The sequence below is a fragment of the Dermochelys coriacea genome, chromosome 10 (genome assembly GCF_009764565.3).
Source record: "Dermochelys coriacea isolate rDerCor1 chromosome 10, rDerCor1.pri.v4, whole genome shotgun sequence".
Taxonomy (NCBI): Eukaryota; Metazoa; Chordata; order Testudines; family Dermochelyidae; genus Dermochelys; species Dermochelys coriacea.
In genome coordinates, this window is record NC_050077.1 from 75,120,765 (window position 1) to 75,136,810 (window position 16,046).

Here is a 16,046-nt window from a genome sequence, read left to right on the forward strand (position 1 = left end):
ACAGGTCAACGAGCCTCTGATAGTGTGGCTGATGTATTTAGGCCCTATGATGGTGTCCCCTGAATAGATATGTGGACAGAGTTGGCAACGGGCTTTGTTGCAAGGATAGGTTCCTGGGTTAGTGGTTCTATTGTGTGGTGTGTGGTTGCTGGTGAGTATTTGCTTCAGGTTGGGGGGCTGTCTGTAAGCAAGGACTGGCCTGTCTCCCAAGATCTGTGAGAGTGATGGGTCGTCCTTCAGGATAGGTTGTAGATCCTTGATGATGCGTTGGAGAGGTTTTAGTTGGGGGCTGAAGATGATGGCTAGTGGCGTTCTGTTATTTTCTTTGTTGGGCCTGTCCTGTAGTAGGTGACTTCTGGGTACTTTTCTGGGTCTGTCAATCTGTTTCTTCACTTCAGCAGGTGGGTATTGTAGTTGTAAGAATGCATGATAGAGATCTTGTAGGTGTTTGTCTCTGTCTGAGGGGTTGGAGCAAATGCGGTTATATCGTAGAGCTTGGCTGTAGACAATGGATCGAGTGGTATGATCTGGATGAAAGCTAGAGGCATATAGGTAGGAATAGCGGTCAGTAGGTTTCCGGTATAGGGTGGTGTTTATGTGACGCTTATTAGCACCGTAGTGTCCAGGAAGTGGATCTCTTGTGTGGACTGGTCCAGGCTGAGGTTGATGGTGGGATGGAAATTGTTGAAATCATGGTGGAATTCCTCAAGGGCTTCTTTTCCATGGGTCCAGATGATGAAGATGTCATCAATGTAGCGCAAGTAGAGTAGGGGCATTAGGGGATGAGAGCTGAGGAAGCGTTGTTCCAAGTCAGGCATAAAAATGTTGGCATACTGTGGGGCCATGCGGGTACCCATCGTAGAGCCGCTGATTTGAAGGTATACACTGTCCCCAAATGTGAAATAGTTATGGGTGAGGACAAAGTCACAAAGTTCAGCCACCAGGTTTGCTGTAACATTATTGGGGATACTGTTCCTGACGGCTTGTAGTCCATCATAAAAACAAGGTCTCTTGTGAGATTTTGAGCACATCCTCTTTTCAACAAGAACTAAATTACTTCTAGAACAAAAATAACTTTTTGTGTGGTGCTTTAGCTTCCAATTCTGGATAAAAGCAAGAAGTGCAGAAAAGTGTGTAAATAAACTATAAAAAATTCAACACACCACAAAAGTATTTTTGCCCCTTGACAATAATTTAGTCCCTGATCCTGCAAGGAACTCTGCGTGGGTAAATCCCTTTGCTCATTCAGAGACTCGCTGAAGTCAGAGATCACTGCAGGATAGGGGGCACAGGTTTAAGGGAAGGTTCAAGTCAGCTCCTAAGAACTAGTTCACCCATCTCTTGGTGTAAAATGTTCTCAAATTCTGGACCTGACCCTGAACTCCTTATTCAAAGAAATGCATTGGGAAGTGCAGGATTGGGCGTCTTGAACAGTGAGTATCAGTACAATTGTACAGACAAAATTAATCTTGGCCTCAATCTTGCTTTGAGAAGGCTTGAAGGAGTTTACTAGATTGGCACTGAGTCCATGAGGCTCTGGGAAAGCTGATCCACTTATTCCCAGCAAGAAGCCAACGTTTTGTCCCAACATCAAACCCCAATTTGCTGCTGTCATACTTTTATTTAAAATGCAAAATATTTTTCTTTATGCCAGAACTCATAGAACTTTTTTTTTTAAAATGTCATTTTAAGCCTTTTGAGAAGGAAGTGATACTGTTTGTTTTTTTCTTATTCAGCTTGATCTCTATTATCATGGGAGGCTTAATACGTTGCATCATTCTAGCTAAGTAACTGGGCTTGTTTTCAGAGATTCTCATCATAGAGCAGGCCTGGGATGCAGAAATGAACACTAACAAATGCTCCCATATAGAAGCTTGCTTGTGAATGTAGTGGAGTTTTTCAGGATATACATTCACCAATTATGTTGCATTTAAAGATGTGTTTGATTGCCCAATCGGCAACTGACTTAGACACTCCATCAGGCATTTTGCACATGGACTTACTTCCAGAACTGACTCCTAAAGATGCCACCAAAATACCAAGGGAAAGAATATTTTGCCTGCTATTTTCCATTTGTTTGCCAGGGTAGGGTACCCCTGTATGTACTGAATTAGAATTGGTTAGAGAGAGAACACAAGAGCACATTGATTAAGAGAGTATTGATGCCCTCGGAGCTTTTCAAAATTGACTGTGACTCATCATGAAAGGGAAACCCTCTAAGTAATGGCTTTCTCTTAAAAAAAAATTAAAGCATTGTGGTGAACCGTTTATAGAAGTTTATAGAAGTAAGCACAGGGTAGAGCCAGACACAGAGAACAGAGATGGAAATCTGATGCCTTTCGTGGCCATGAGGCCAAAGAGGGGATTGTTATTTCCCCTTTCCCACCAACACTATGGAAGTTCCACCCCAGGTGTTGGGATCACTGGCCTGGAGGCGGTCAGGGAAGCAGAATGGTGTGGACCGGCTCTGATGAGTTTCTCTCTGTGGCACTGTCATCCGTAACCCCACAAAGACTTCTCGCTCAAGCTAATGCAGACTAGGCTCGCATGAATATAGTGTCATGGGACCTCCACTTCTAAGAAAAGGACCCTACATACAATTCCCTTGCAGCACAGATCCTATAAAATATGCATGTCAGGGAGCCAGGGGCAGAGGGAATTGCTAGGTATAGGACCATCACACAGATGGCCCTAGCCTCTGTGGCTCCTCAGAGATCCACTGGATTTAGGGACCAAACATGCCATTCTCTTCCACACCCCCAAAGGCAACAATCAGGTGTAAACTCTATGAGAGGAAAGTTGTGGGGTTTCCTGTCCTTTGTATGGATTTTATATTACATAGGGTATGTCTACACTGCAATTAGACAATCACAGCTGGCCCATGTCAGCTGACTCGGGCTTACAGGGTTCCAGCTAAGGGGCTGTTTAATTGTAGTGTAGACATTCAAGCTTGGACTGTAGCCTGAGTTCTCGGACCCTCCAGACCCTCAGCTCCAGCCTGAGCCCAAATGGCTACCACTCAATTAAACAGCCCCTTCAACTGAGCCCTGCCAGCCCTCATCAGCTGAGATGGGCCAGCCATGGGTTTTTAATTGCAGTATAGACATACCCACAGGAGATAATGTTGCTCCAAATTGTCTAGGATCAGGTCATGATTTTGCAGATGTTAAAGCATGGTGCATGTTTATTCAAACTGAGCCAATTCAGTCTGTGACACAAACAAGCCCCAGCCTGCAGTCCTCGATCGGGCAAAGCTCCTGTTGAAATCAGTCAGTTTTACCTGATTAAAGGATACAGGGTTGAGCCAATAATAATAAAGGTAATAATAGTAATTAATGATCAAGTGAGCTCTTTTCATCCATAGATCTAAAAATGCTTTACAAAGAGTATCATTATCCCCATTTTGTATACGGGGAAATTGAGGCATGGGGAAACAATGTGATCACCTAATAGGTCAGCTGCAGAGCTGGGAATAGAACCCAGACATTGAGAGTTCACGGTCCCATCCTCTAGGCAACACTGCTCCTAGAGCATTTAGCATCAAGGCACATGGCCTAGCATTAAGGCACAATGAGACCAGCTGAAGTGAATGAGTTTTAATGAAAAACCTTGAGGTCCAGATTTAGCAATCCCTATTCATGTTAAATAGTATGATTTAAATGGGACTTCTCAAGAAGTAAGGTACTACTCATTGTGAATAGGGGTTATCACCAGTTGGTCCTTAGGCTTTAAAATACATTTGATTGAGTTATATTTCATCCATGTGAATTAAAACATGTTTCAGGAAAAAAAAGATTCGAGTCCTTATCAAACCCTCCCTTATAAAACCAGTGGCATGATGCTGGCAAATGGGGGAAAGGATGTCTTTAAATCTAGCCTGGCATGCCTGTGTATATTTACTTTTAAAAGTTAAACATAAGCGGACATGCTGAGTTCCAAGTACTTGATGGATAAAAGAATTAATGATTTCATATCTCTCTCTGTATAAATATACAAAAATCTTTCCCCGATGGGTCATGGAGGATTTCATGTGGATGTGAACTCTGTTTACTGTTAGTATTAGCAAAGTAGTGGCTTTTTAACAAGTTACTCATGCCTGGAAAAAATCCCAGTTTTGCAAGTTGTCCTAGATTCTCTGCCAATTGTCCGTGGGAATCATTAGGATGGGAAAAGTTCAGATGTGTTTTAAAGAATTCACTTAATGGAAAATAGGAAAAAACCAAAATAAAATAACACACCATTGTGTCAATCTTCTGGGGAAGCAGAAGTAAAATGTTGTGTCCTCACGGCTCAATTTTTATGTTTTTTAAATGCTTTTGGATTGTATTCTTATCCATTTTAAGTGTTTTGTTTAGGCCATTCCCCTTCATCCAAATGCACAGTGGCTTTGCTTTGCCACTGACTGAATCAGCTGCAAAGCTGCTTTCTATATCATTGGCATGTGATTATTAATATTCTTTATTATTTATTGAGAGCTTTTAGTGTGCTTGGTGCTTTACAGAATAATGAGGAGACCTGGACCCTGCCTTCAAGCATTTTATATTCTCGGGCTCTTGCCTTCAAACTCTTACTTACCCCAGAACTCCAATAAAGACACAATTTACCCCTGTGTCAGCTCTATGGTGTGTGTAACCTATGCCTGCTTGGTGTGGCACTCTGTCCCCCTCTAGTGGCAGCTAGATCAGCTAGAGCGGGGTGGGCAAACTTTTTGACCTGAAAGCCACAGCTGGGTGGGGAAAACATATGCAGGGCCATGAATGTAGGGCTGGGGCAGGGAGTTGGGGTGCGGGGTGTGGGAAGGGGCTCAGGACAGGAGGTTGGGGTGCAGGAGGGGTGCGGCAGGGGGCTCAAGGCAGGGAGTTAGGGGGCTGCGGTGCGGGATGCAGGAGGAGTTCGGGGGTGTGGGTTCCGGCCTGGCACCACTTACCTCAAGCAGCTCCGGGGTGGCAGCGGTGCGCAGCAGGGCTAAGGCAGGCTCCCTGCCTGTCCTGGCCCTGCACCGCTCCCGTAAGTGACCAGCTTGTCTGACAGTGGCTCCCGGGGGTGGGGTGGGGCAGGCGGCTCCGCCGCATGCTGCCCTCACCTTGGGTACCACTCCAAAGCTCCCATTGGCTGTGGTTCCCTATTTCCGGCCAATGGGAGCTGCGGTGGGCAGGGGGTGCCTGCAGGCGAGAGCAGCGCACGCACCCCGTCCCCCAGGGGCCACAGGGACATGGTGTCGGCCGCTTCCAGGAGTGGCGTGGGGCCAGGGAAGGCAGGGAGCCTGCCTTAGCTGTGCTGTGCCACGGGGCTAGCAATCCTGCCAGCCAGATTGAAAGCCCTGATGGGCTGGATCCGACCTACAGGCTGTAGTTTGCTCTCCCCTGAGCTAGAGATTGATGAGTCTGCTACAGCTTTGGCTAAGAGACTTGTGCCTTTTGGCTCATGCAGTAGAGGCTTAAGCTCCAGAGGTCCCAAGTTTGATCCCAGCTGATGACAACAACCAGGGTTTGTCAGCATTACACATGCATGGAGGAAAGATGGCTACCCTAACTTGGACTCACCACTCCTATCACCCATATAGGACTTGCAGCAGAGGGGAATCACCAGCCCAAGTCATGCTGCCTCCAGCAAGCCCCTTGACTGCCCTAGCATGCTTATTGTACCATGTGCTAAAGCTAGGGTGACCAGCCAGCAAATGTGAAAAATGGGGGCAAGGGGTGGGGAGAAATAGGAGCCTATATAAGAAAAAGATCCAAAAATTGGGACTGTCCTTATAAAATCGGGACATTTGGTCACCGTAGCTAAAGCTCTCTGTACCAGTGCTGTCATAGATATCATACACTAACATGAATCAACTCCATAGACTCCAATGGGACTATTTGAGAGAGTAAGAGTAGAGGTTTGTAGGATCTGGCTCACTACATTTTTCTCTCATGTAATTTCTCCTAATGATCATTTGTTTCCTGTTACAATCAAGACTTTTAAAACTTGCTGCATTGATTTTGTCACTTCAGAGACCATCAAGTGTCTAACAGTGCTGCAGTTAGAATCTTTCATGGATGTCACATTTAGAGAAGCATGTATCCACTGATTTAGCTTTAAATAGCAATAGTGGTATAGAACATGTCACTAATTATTTGCTTCCCAGCAACAATGCATGCCTTCTGGTACATTCACACACAAAAAAGATGAAGGTTAAGTAGGGGGCTTTCTTCAATTTCAAGTGGATACATTGTATTACAGTGACACCAAATAAATCCATGACGGGAGGGGGGAGGGGGGAGAAGTATTCCAGCTTGAGATGTGCTCCCATGAAAATCCAGAGCTAGCCCCCCTGTATTTGGAATTCTAGGTCCAAGATTTGATTCCTATTGTCCAATAACCCTGCCAATTGTGTGGGATTCACAATTCAGAACCTGGCTCTGAATTCTGCATCTCAGGTCAATCTAAAAAACCCCCTATTTGGGGAACAGAGAACAGCATCTAACATCATCTGGAAACAAAATGTCAGACTGGGTGCATTTTTAAGATATGGAGTGGGGAAAAATATGGGTTTTGTGGTGGATCCAGATTTTTTTTCCTTAAGGTCTAGCCAAAAATTAGCTTCATTTAAAATAAGATAAGTCTTTTATGGGAACTGGTTGTAGAGTTTGGAATTTTCAAGGGGGGAGTGGAGGGAGAGCGGCTTTGTGGTATCTTAAATATTTATATTTGAATAAAAATTATTGAACATGTGTAGCAACTACAGAACTTGACATCATTTTTTTTTCTCATGTGAAGTTTTGCTAAGCAATATCACTGCACATTCACTTTCTCTCTCTCTCTCTTCCGTGCTCACCCTGTCAGCCAGAATTGTATTCTCTGCTTTTTAGGGTTTAATTGTCTCAGCTGTTTTAAATCACATATTGGGCTAAAACTGGGCACACAGTGGGAGATGCTGCCACATGTGATCTACCTATTTTCACATATATTAAACTCTGCTGTACTCTTCCAGGCCACTTTTGATTTATGAAGCTTAAAAAAAAGAGAGAGAGTTTCAAATGATACTGTAAACTAAAAATGTCTTCATCTGATTTTTTTCTTTTTTGGACAGGAAACTAATCCTCCGTATGAGATAAAGCCTGTTAGTATTTTCACACACACATAAAAACTGGATCTCAAACGGCATCAGAGCCAGTATCATTCTTATTGTGCAGTGTTGTTTCCTTTTCTGGACCATGGTGTGCACTGCTGCCGTGCAGTGTTTCCTCTGTGAAGACTCAACTGCCATTGAAATGAATAAGGTGCTGCTTATGCCAATGATTCCAAGGGGACACTGCCAAGTTAGAATATTGTTCAGCCTTGTTGCACAGCATGCCATTGAAAGGCGCTGTGGTGAAAATGTATCATTGCTGCTGCATCACTGAAATAGGAGGAACTCATGGGAGGAAGGGGCTATTTACTCTAGGTGCCACGGGTCTCCTCTGCAGTGGGCTGGCCATTGCCAGACTGGATTGTCATTAAAGCTCCTGCATCTTCTGTTTGATGAGGAAGGCTGAGTCCCTGTGCTGGGTCCAACAAGTCTAGCCTGAAGGGCTTGGAAACAGGGCCACATGTTCTGTAATTGCAGAGATCCATCTGTCCAGAATCCCCCTACAGGTGAGGCACAGAAGCAGTAAAAATCTACATATTGGAAAAGAAGCCATTGAGGGGCTCTGTCATAATCTTATGTATTCGTGCAAGGTTGAGATGGGGTAATTCAGCAGGTATGTGTAATTTGTGTGGCACATTTACCACACATTATTTCTGCTTAAAACAATGAAGATTAAAATAATGAAGCCCGTGGTGGTGGGGGGTGGGGAGAATATTGGTGGTGCATCTTATCCAGTAATGGCATCTTTTTGTGAAGAGCTTGGAAAATAGGCTCCCATTACATATTTAATTGATTTGCCACCCCTCATTGAAATATGTATTATTACTATTGTTAGAGCTTATTATATGAGTATATCATTGTCATTTTTAATGCAGTAGCAACCAATGGGAGAGCTGGGATGGAAATAGTTTCCCCGTCCCATGAAGATTTTCTAGATCTTGAAAATTCTTCTCAACTCTAATGGGATGAAAAGTCCAAATCTTGACATTTTTGATGAACTGCTGTTTCATTTAAAAAATTCAGTTCAGGTCAAGTGAAACATCTCTACAGTTTTTTAAATGCTTCCTTTCAATTGATTTAGATTTTTTTTAATTTACTATAATTAGTTTAAATTTCAAAATGAATGTCATTTTGAAATGGGAAAAAAAAAGATTTTTTTGCTTCGAAACTTTCAAAACTTTGTTTTTTCCCAACCATTTTTTGAAACAAGACATTTGTCAAAACTACAAAGAGTTTTGCTTTTCACAAAATCAGCCTTTTCTACTGAAAAATGTTTCATCAAAAAATTCCCAACCATCTCTTCCTAAAGGATCAGGGCCCCATTAAGATGGGTACTTTACAAACATAACACAATAGCACAGTCCCTGCCCTGAAAACCTAATATAAACACATCACAACAGGTAGGTGGAGAACACAATGGAGGAAGGCAGGGAAAGACAAGATCTGGTCTGATCTACATTACAGATCTGTATCGGTATAACTACGTCACTTTGGGGGTGTGAAAAATTCACACCCCTGAGCGACATAGTTATTCGGACCTAACCCCTCTCGCCCCCCCAGTAAACAATGCTATGTCCTGGCAACATAGCTACTGCCTCTTGGATTAACTATGCCAACAGGAGAACTCTCTCCCGTTGTCACAGTGCAACTTCATTGAAGTACTACAGCAGCACAGCTGCATTGGTGCATCCATGCTGATGCAGCGTTTTAAGTGTAGATTTGCCCTGTGATAGGAGTTTAAGGCATTAATATTGACATATACAGTCCAAGTGGTTGGACCTCCCCTACCTACAAAGATCTCAAGTTTAATGCCCATTTAGTATAAGTGAGATGGGACCACTGGCAGAGCACTGTCTGTGAGGGCATTGTTTGGAATGCACCCTTGATGAAAATAGCCCATTGCTCTCAGTGGGAGCTGCTGAATGCAGTTCATTTAGGTGCCTAGGTGAGCTCTGAGCTTTTCTGAAAAATCTGTTCAATATTCTTGGCTACCACATACAAGTTGCAAGGCACAATATCTGTGACTGAAAAGTCTTCATCTCAAAGTTTCTCTTTTTTGGGAACTTTTTTTTCTTAATGGACACAGATGCATGTATCAAGTTCTAGTAAGTCATTACATAAACTATTACTCACTTTTGTGTTTTTCTTTTCGGGTTATGGTATTATTTTAAGTAAACATAGTTCCCTCTCGGCATTTTGCTGGGGCATTCATGATTTAGACGTTAAGTGTGGTCCAAGCAAGATTATTTACATTTTTTTTGTTCATGTTAGATTACATAAACTTGCACAATTTATGATGTGTGGACATTTTCCCTAAACTTCCTTCTGCTTCCCTTTTTTATGCCTCTGGATTCTGATTTTGTCAGATCATGTCCCAGTCATCTTGCAGAAGGTAACAGTTCAATCTCACATAAAACTGAGCTCTTCCTGATCACTTGATGATCATTAAAGATGTCCTGGTACTTTATTCTTCAAGAATAGGATAGGGAATGAACAACATCCTGGCTATATTCAGTAAGGGAAGAAGTGATTCCTATCAGAATATAGTCTGCAAAAGGTTTTGGAATCCTATAGGATGAAAGGCACAACATAAATACGTCATTTCTTTGGGACAGAGACCTAGGGGAGAAAAACAGCCTAGAACAAGGTGGACTAAGTTGTGCCACTCTGCCTTACTGAGCAACCTGCATTGTCTCTCCCTGTTTTTGGCTGTGTGTTATCATTCTGGATTCTAAGAACAAAAGTAGTATTACATTGCAGCCTACTTGCAAGAGTAATTGATGTCTTTATCTGACTTCACTGTGTGTATGCCGTGACTGTAACAGGACATTTTTTGCTGTGTTTGTACACAGGCTAGCACTACAAATAAACTAAATTATAAATTATTATTAATAATATATTTTTTTTACAATGCAACTGTGATTTTGATTTACCCTGGGGTAAATAATGTGATGCCCCTTATATTTAATTGTAAAATACGTGGAATTCATTATAAAACCACAATTATCCACATCAGTAACAAGGTTTTTGAGGCAACTTATTTTTAATTTATTTTCTATGGTGAATAAAAAAACATCTTTCTGATTGGAAGGCCCAGTCCTTCAAACAAAGCACTTGACTGCAATTGGAGTTCCATGCATGGAAGGTTTGCAGGACTGGCCTCGACATCAGAAGTATTCAGTCATTTCCATGTTGTTGGCTGGTAGAAGAATATTATACAGAATACTTACTGCTTTGGCGTCACAAGGATCACCTGCCATTCTGGGTTCTGAAAGGGGCCATCAGACTCCCTACTACCCAGTTGATTCACCTGATGAGTATTAACTGCCAGCAAATGCCCTGATCATTGTTTAAATTTATGCCAAACCACCACTTTCTCAGCCCCTGTGAAGTTCTGTACCAGCTAAAGTTTATGTAAAGAAGTTCCCTTAAGAGGAATTCCTGATTTGGGACCTGGGTCTTTAATTCTTTAAATAAACCTAGACTTTTGTTGAGGAAAAACTGGAATCTTCCATTAAAATGTCTTACAAGCCAAACCACTTTGGAGAGCACAAATGCTTTAAACAAGAAACCAAAATGATCTTTTCACTTTGTGGATGACATGGGTGTTCTCACCATAAACTGGCTAATAACCCCCCCTTTCTCTCCCCCCATATCTGTGAGCCTCTAAGATTAATATTGATATAATGTCTCTATATTTCTACTTGGCACCTGTAGAATTGTTGTACTTGCCCATTAGCACTCCATTTAACATCAGAAGCCAGTTAATAAATTCTTCCTTCCTGCATAGGAAATTGACTAAAAGACACAAAATTAGCTTTTAAATTTTAAAGAATTAAGATCTCTACAACTTGCTTTTTTCTTTATTATATTACCTTGAAAATGAGTGTCAAGCTGCATTCTCAGCAGTGGTATAACCTGGTAAGCTCCTCTGTCTTTCAGCCTTAGCATTTAATGGATGGTGTGGATGAACAATGTGCATCTTTTCTCAGCCCTTGCCCCAAGGCAGTTCTCAGGCAAAAAAACAGGCTTGGACAATTGTCTAGGCCTAAGGCCTGAGAGGTCAAAAAGTTCAGGCTTTTATACTGCGATGCTTCTTGGATTTCTTTACATTCTTTGTCTGGTAACAGATAAATAACTAGGGCTTTTATCCTTCTTCTGTTGAACACAAAGAAGTACCATCCTGAAAAGGAAACTGACTAAAAAGAGAGATACCTTCCTTCGCGGAGATTTTATGTTATCGTTTTTATTTTCAAGTCCAAAATGACAAATTGTCCAGTTTCATCAGTGTGTTTTTGATGTCCTTGCAACTAAGCCTGGATATTGAAATGCATGTGTAGCGCTGCTAGCCACTGCATTACACATATCAGTACATAAAACTCTACGTCTTTTTGAGAGAAGAACTGCAACAGAACTACAATTCAAACCTCTCCTACTATAGGAATGTTCAGATTTGGCTCTGGATCTAAGCCTCAACTCCATGTCCAGGACATTAACAACCCAATCTGAACACTCACACTTCAGAAAGTTTGGGTTTGCAGCCAAATCTACAGCGAACATCCCAGCTTCTGTACACTTATCATTCCATCACACTGCAGTTATTTCAGAAACATTTTTAATAACTGTGAATCTGTATCTATAACATGTTGTTGAAGTTTAAAACTAAGGACTTTAAAACTGTGATATTTATATTAAACAGAAATTGAAGGATAGGACTGGACAGGGGTTGGGGGATTCAACAAGTTTGGGGTTAGGGTTCATGTAATAGCCACATAATAGGCTTATAATTTGAGGGTGCCAAGGTTTCTTCTTTTCTTTACTCACAGTTTGGGTTTCACTATTTTATTATAATGTTTGCTTAGCTTGTTGTGGGTTGTTTTCTTTATGGTGCTTTCTCTGTAGACAAGGGTCGAATTCTGCTTATCTCACTCCTGGGAGTAATCCCATTTACTTTATTGACTAAATCCCAGACACACTTAGCTCACACTTCCTTTTAGCCCAGCTGGAAGTTTGGGTTAAAGGAGGAGGGCTTTCAAACTCACACTACTCCACGGCCATGTTGTTGACATCATGGACATACAGAACCAGGGTGAGGAAAGCTGTATTGTATAAACACCATAATGCATGACACATGACTAAATGATATATCCTGACACGTTTACAAAACAAAATGAAAATCTTCATTTGTCTTAAAGAACGGGAAGTGCTCCCACCCGTTTAGACATCTGCACACTCAACATGTGGCAATTATTGTGCTGAGGAATTGGAGCACTTAACTGCTGTGGAAAATTAAGGCTCTTGTGATCAGTACCTTCTCTCCGCTACAAACAAAGCAATCCATGGTCTAAGGGCCACTGAAGGGGAGGCATGTCTCTGAACTGCTTAATCCCATCAAAATAGATTTACCTCCAGCCAGAGCTGTATCCGTTGTTTCCACTTCCCTTCCCTTTCGTTTGACTGCGCAGTGCCATCATATCCTAAAGTGTTTCTTAAGTCCTGTTATTGTGTGTTTGCTTAAGTACTGAAATTAAATACACATAAGAAAGCCATCTGCAATGAACAGAATTATTAACTGGAGTACCATATTGATATGAGACTGTTGACTATACAAACACACAGTACACACACCGATCTCCAAAGAACATTGCATTTCTCAAACTTTACAGTGTGCTTTTGAATGTGTCCCAAGTTATTTGTTCCCAAGGGATTCTTATTTACTTATGCTGGAAACCTCACTAACAAGTTTGTCTCATAAAAATGTTTCAGTCTTCCTGTGAAAAGGTCTATTTATTTAAAAAAAAGATGTAATGTAATGTACTCATTAAGTAATTTGTTTGGGAAAGTGGTCAAATGGGGATTGTAAAATTACTACGAAGATGATTCCTCTTGGATATTTGGTCATATCAGTTCCACATTAACCCTTGGTTGCTGTACATTCCATAGTTGTCAGAGTATGTGTGGGTATAAAATGCTTCGGCACAGGGCTGTGATGACCTGGTATTATGTCTCAGGATTTCCCATGAAAGCAAAGAAGAAAAGCTAAAAGGCAATCAACATTGGATTGTACCTAGCTTCTATACAAACATGTAAGGATCGGATTATTAATGCCTTCTCAGGCAAACCTGTGTTTGTCTTTATTTCACAAGCAATTTTCATATCAGGCTGGAAATCAGAAGAAAAAGCTCCAATAAGCCAAGGTTAAAATGAATTTAGCCTTTGAACTTTTAGCAAGGAGCTAAATTAAAGTTTAAACTCACTTTATGTAATGATCTCTTTCGACAAATTAAGGCATACGTGCAGACTTACACACATAAACACAGCTACAAATCACATCCCTGGGAAAATGTGTTACTAGGATTGCAGTGAAGTGCACATTCTATCTTTAATTTATAAAGACATCATCACATACTTATAATTTCTTTGGTAGTAACTGAAGAATGCACTGGATTTATTGTGTTAAATTTCTGCTTTGAAATTGAGACTATTTGTATGGATTTTGACCACTAAATTGAGGACAATTCAGCCTGCAATTTGTATTGTTCATTTATTTTATCCTGCTTATTATGGTAGTGCCCAGGGCAAACAGAGGACCATATGCTAAGCACCATACAAAGAGAATAAGAGACAGTCTCTGCCCCAACAAGCTTGCAATCTCAAGAGACAACATAGAGAAAGGGTAAAGGAAAGGAATAGAATAAACAAGCAAAGTGAACAATGAGATAGCAGCAAAAACTGTGTTAATTCAACAAGTTGTTTGCTATTTAAATCATTTTAATGCAATGTTTTTGATAAAAGAGCTTGGTTAAAAAAAACCCAGTAAATGCCACCAAAAGTTTATTGGAAAAGGGACAATAGGGCCATTTTAACCCCAGAAAAAAATGAACAACTTCAACATTTGGAATGTTCTGATGGAATCATTTTCTTGCTTTTTGACCAGTTTTAATAGTCAGTATTTTCTACATTCTATTGCTAAAACAGATGGTAACTGGATATATGGCACCAGATCCTCATCCCTCTGTCCAGCTGCCTTGTGCTCCACAAAGTAGCTGGAAAGCTGCCATAACAGGGCAGTTAGTATCCACACAGAATAGGGGAACAAATGAGGGAGCTACATTTGTTAAATCTTTTGTTCAATGCAAATAGTTCTTACAGCTCTAATTACGGATCTTCCTTTTGAGCATTAGGTCCAAGATTGAAGAGCATAAGTTCTCTCTCTTATTAATCCTTGCCCCCATTCCCTGGCCTCTTTACATGTTAAGGAAGTTTCAGCAATGGTTTTAAAAACTCAAGTTTTCTTTTTATTCAGCCCTATATTGCAAACTTTCTGTTTCTCTTCTTGTTCTTAATCCTTACAGGATGGACAGGAACAACAGATTTCATTGAAGATGTCACCAGTAACTCTTCTTTACTTGACCAGTGAACAATGCCTCCCCCAAACACCTGTGACACAACCAGTCTCTTCTAACTGGATGATTTGTTTTCCTGATTATAAACAATAGGACCGACTTGACCTGGAGAAGGGACACATCATCTGCTGACTTCAGCTCTCTTACAAGTCCCCAGACAGCCGGCCTTACCCTCTGCCTGACGAGCAGGTGGGGTTCTCTTTGTTTCTCACAACATTTCAGGCCAACTCATTTTTTGTTTGTTTTGGCTTTTTTTTTTTTGAGGTGGGGAGAGAGGAGTTAATATAATGCTTTGGGGCTGCTATGAGCTGCAGAGAAGTAGTCTTCTTGTAAATCTCCTTAAGCTGTTACCTGGGGAACTCTTATCTTTTTGTTAACATTAATGATGTCCACAGGCCTGAGAAAGCCCTCTTTGGACCTACTAGATTTGAGGTATCAGTAAGTTGTTCTTCCTGCTGCTGAGAATATATCTGAGAGCATAGGCTGCCACAGCATGCATTCAAACATTGTTCTGGCTTATAGATCATTGCCAGCTTGGCAACTTGCTCTAAAAGATACACTCTGATGGAGCAGGTACGTATGATCCATTGTACCAATAACCTGTTGATTTAGCATGTGGGGTTTGGAGAGTACCCTCCACTCCCTCTTTCCCAGATGCAACTGGAGCTCCACAGGGTTATTTAAAATTTATATTTTATTTTAAAATACAACAGGTAAATATTTTTTTTAAATGAAAAGAAGAGGAAACCACCAAATAAGTTAAGGAAATGACATTTAATCCTTTAAAATTCCTCTGTTGTACTTGGGGTTTTGATAGGATTTACAAATAGCGGACTATATTACAGAACACGTGTGCTGCAATTGCGAATGAGGCAAATGGATTGAGATGGAAGTGTAAAAAAAATACTGAAGACCTTCATTTAATCATGGGTATGGAAAAATAAAAGTATCACAGAATAGCATCAGGCCCTGAGATTCATAATTCTACTTGCTTCCCAATTCTCTCCTTTAGATTTGATTTCCTTTTAATGTTGTTGTTCTTCTGTAATCAAATGAAAGAGTAAGATATTTGCCCTTCCTGCAAAATTCAGTACTCTACTACTGCTAAGGAAAATATGCCAGTGCTTGCTTGGCGTGATTAGTGATTATAAGCATGATAAGTACAATCTATACTACATGCACTTGGCCAAAAATTAAGCCATAGTCTCCATTTTTAATTGCCTATTTTATATACATATTTGATTGCATTTGAACAGCTGAGTACCATTTTTGTTCACAAGCAGATTGAGTGGATGAGCAACCGTCTGATTTGTGCATGAAAATGTGAGTTTGGTATGTGCAAACTGCAAGGACAGTTGGGTGTGCTAGCATGGAAATAACTATGCAAATGAGACAATATAATGTGATCATGATTATGGCTGTTAGTGTTAAGCTCTGTGCAAACTAGATATTTCCATAAATCTGAGCAGACTCAGTCTGAGTTATGTGCTCATGGCTTTAAGAAAAACATTGAGCCTTAACTCGAA

The 16,046-nt window shown here is 41.0% G+C and overlaps 1 long non-coding RNA gene across 1 annotated transcript; it reads right to left on the reverse strand.

The window, feature by feature from the left end:
- Nucleotides 1–5,042: 5,042 nt before the first annotated feature.
- On the reverse strand, nt 5,043–12,562 carry LOC122456052. Its single transcript, XR_006274675.1, has 3 exons — nt 12,552–12,562; nt 10,568–10,573; nt 5,043–5,122 (listed from the first exon to the last, which is right to left on the reverse strand). It is a non-coding gene; the product is annotated as an uncharacterized LOC122456052 (long non-coding RNA).
- Between the last annotated feature and the right edge of the window lie 3,484 nt (nt 12,563–16,046).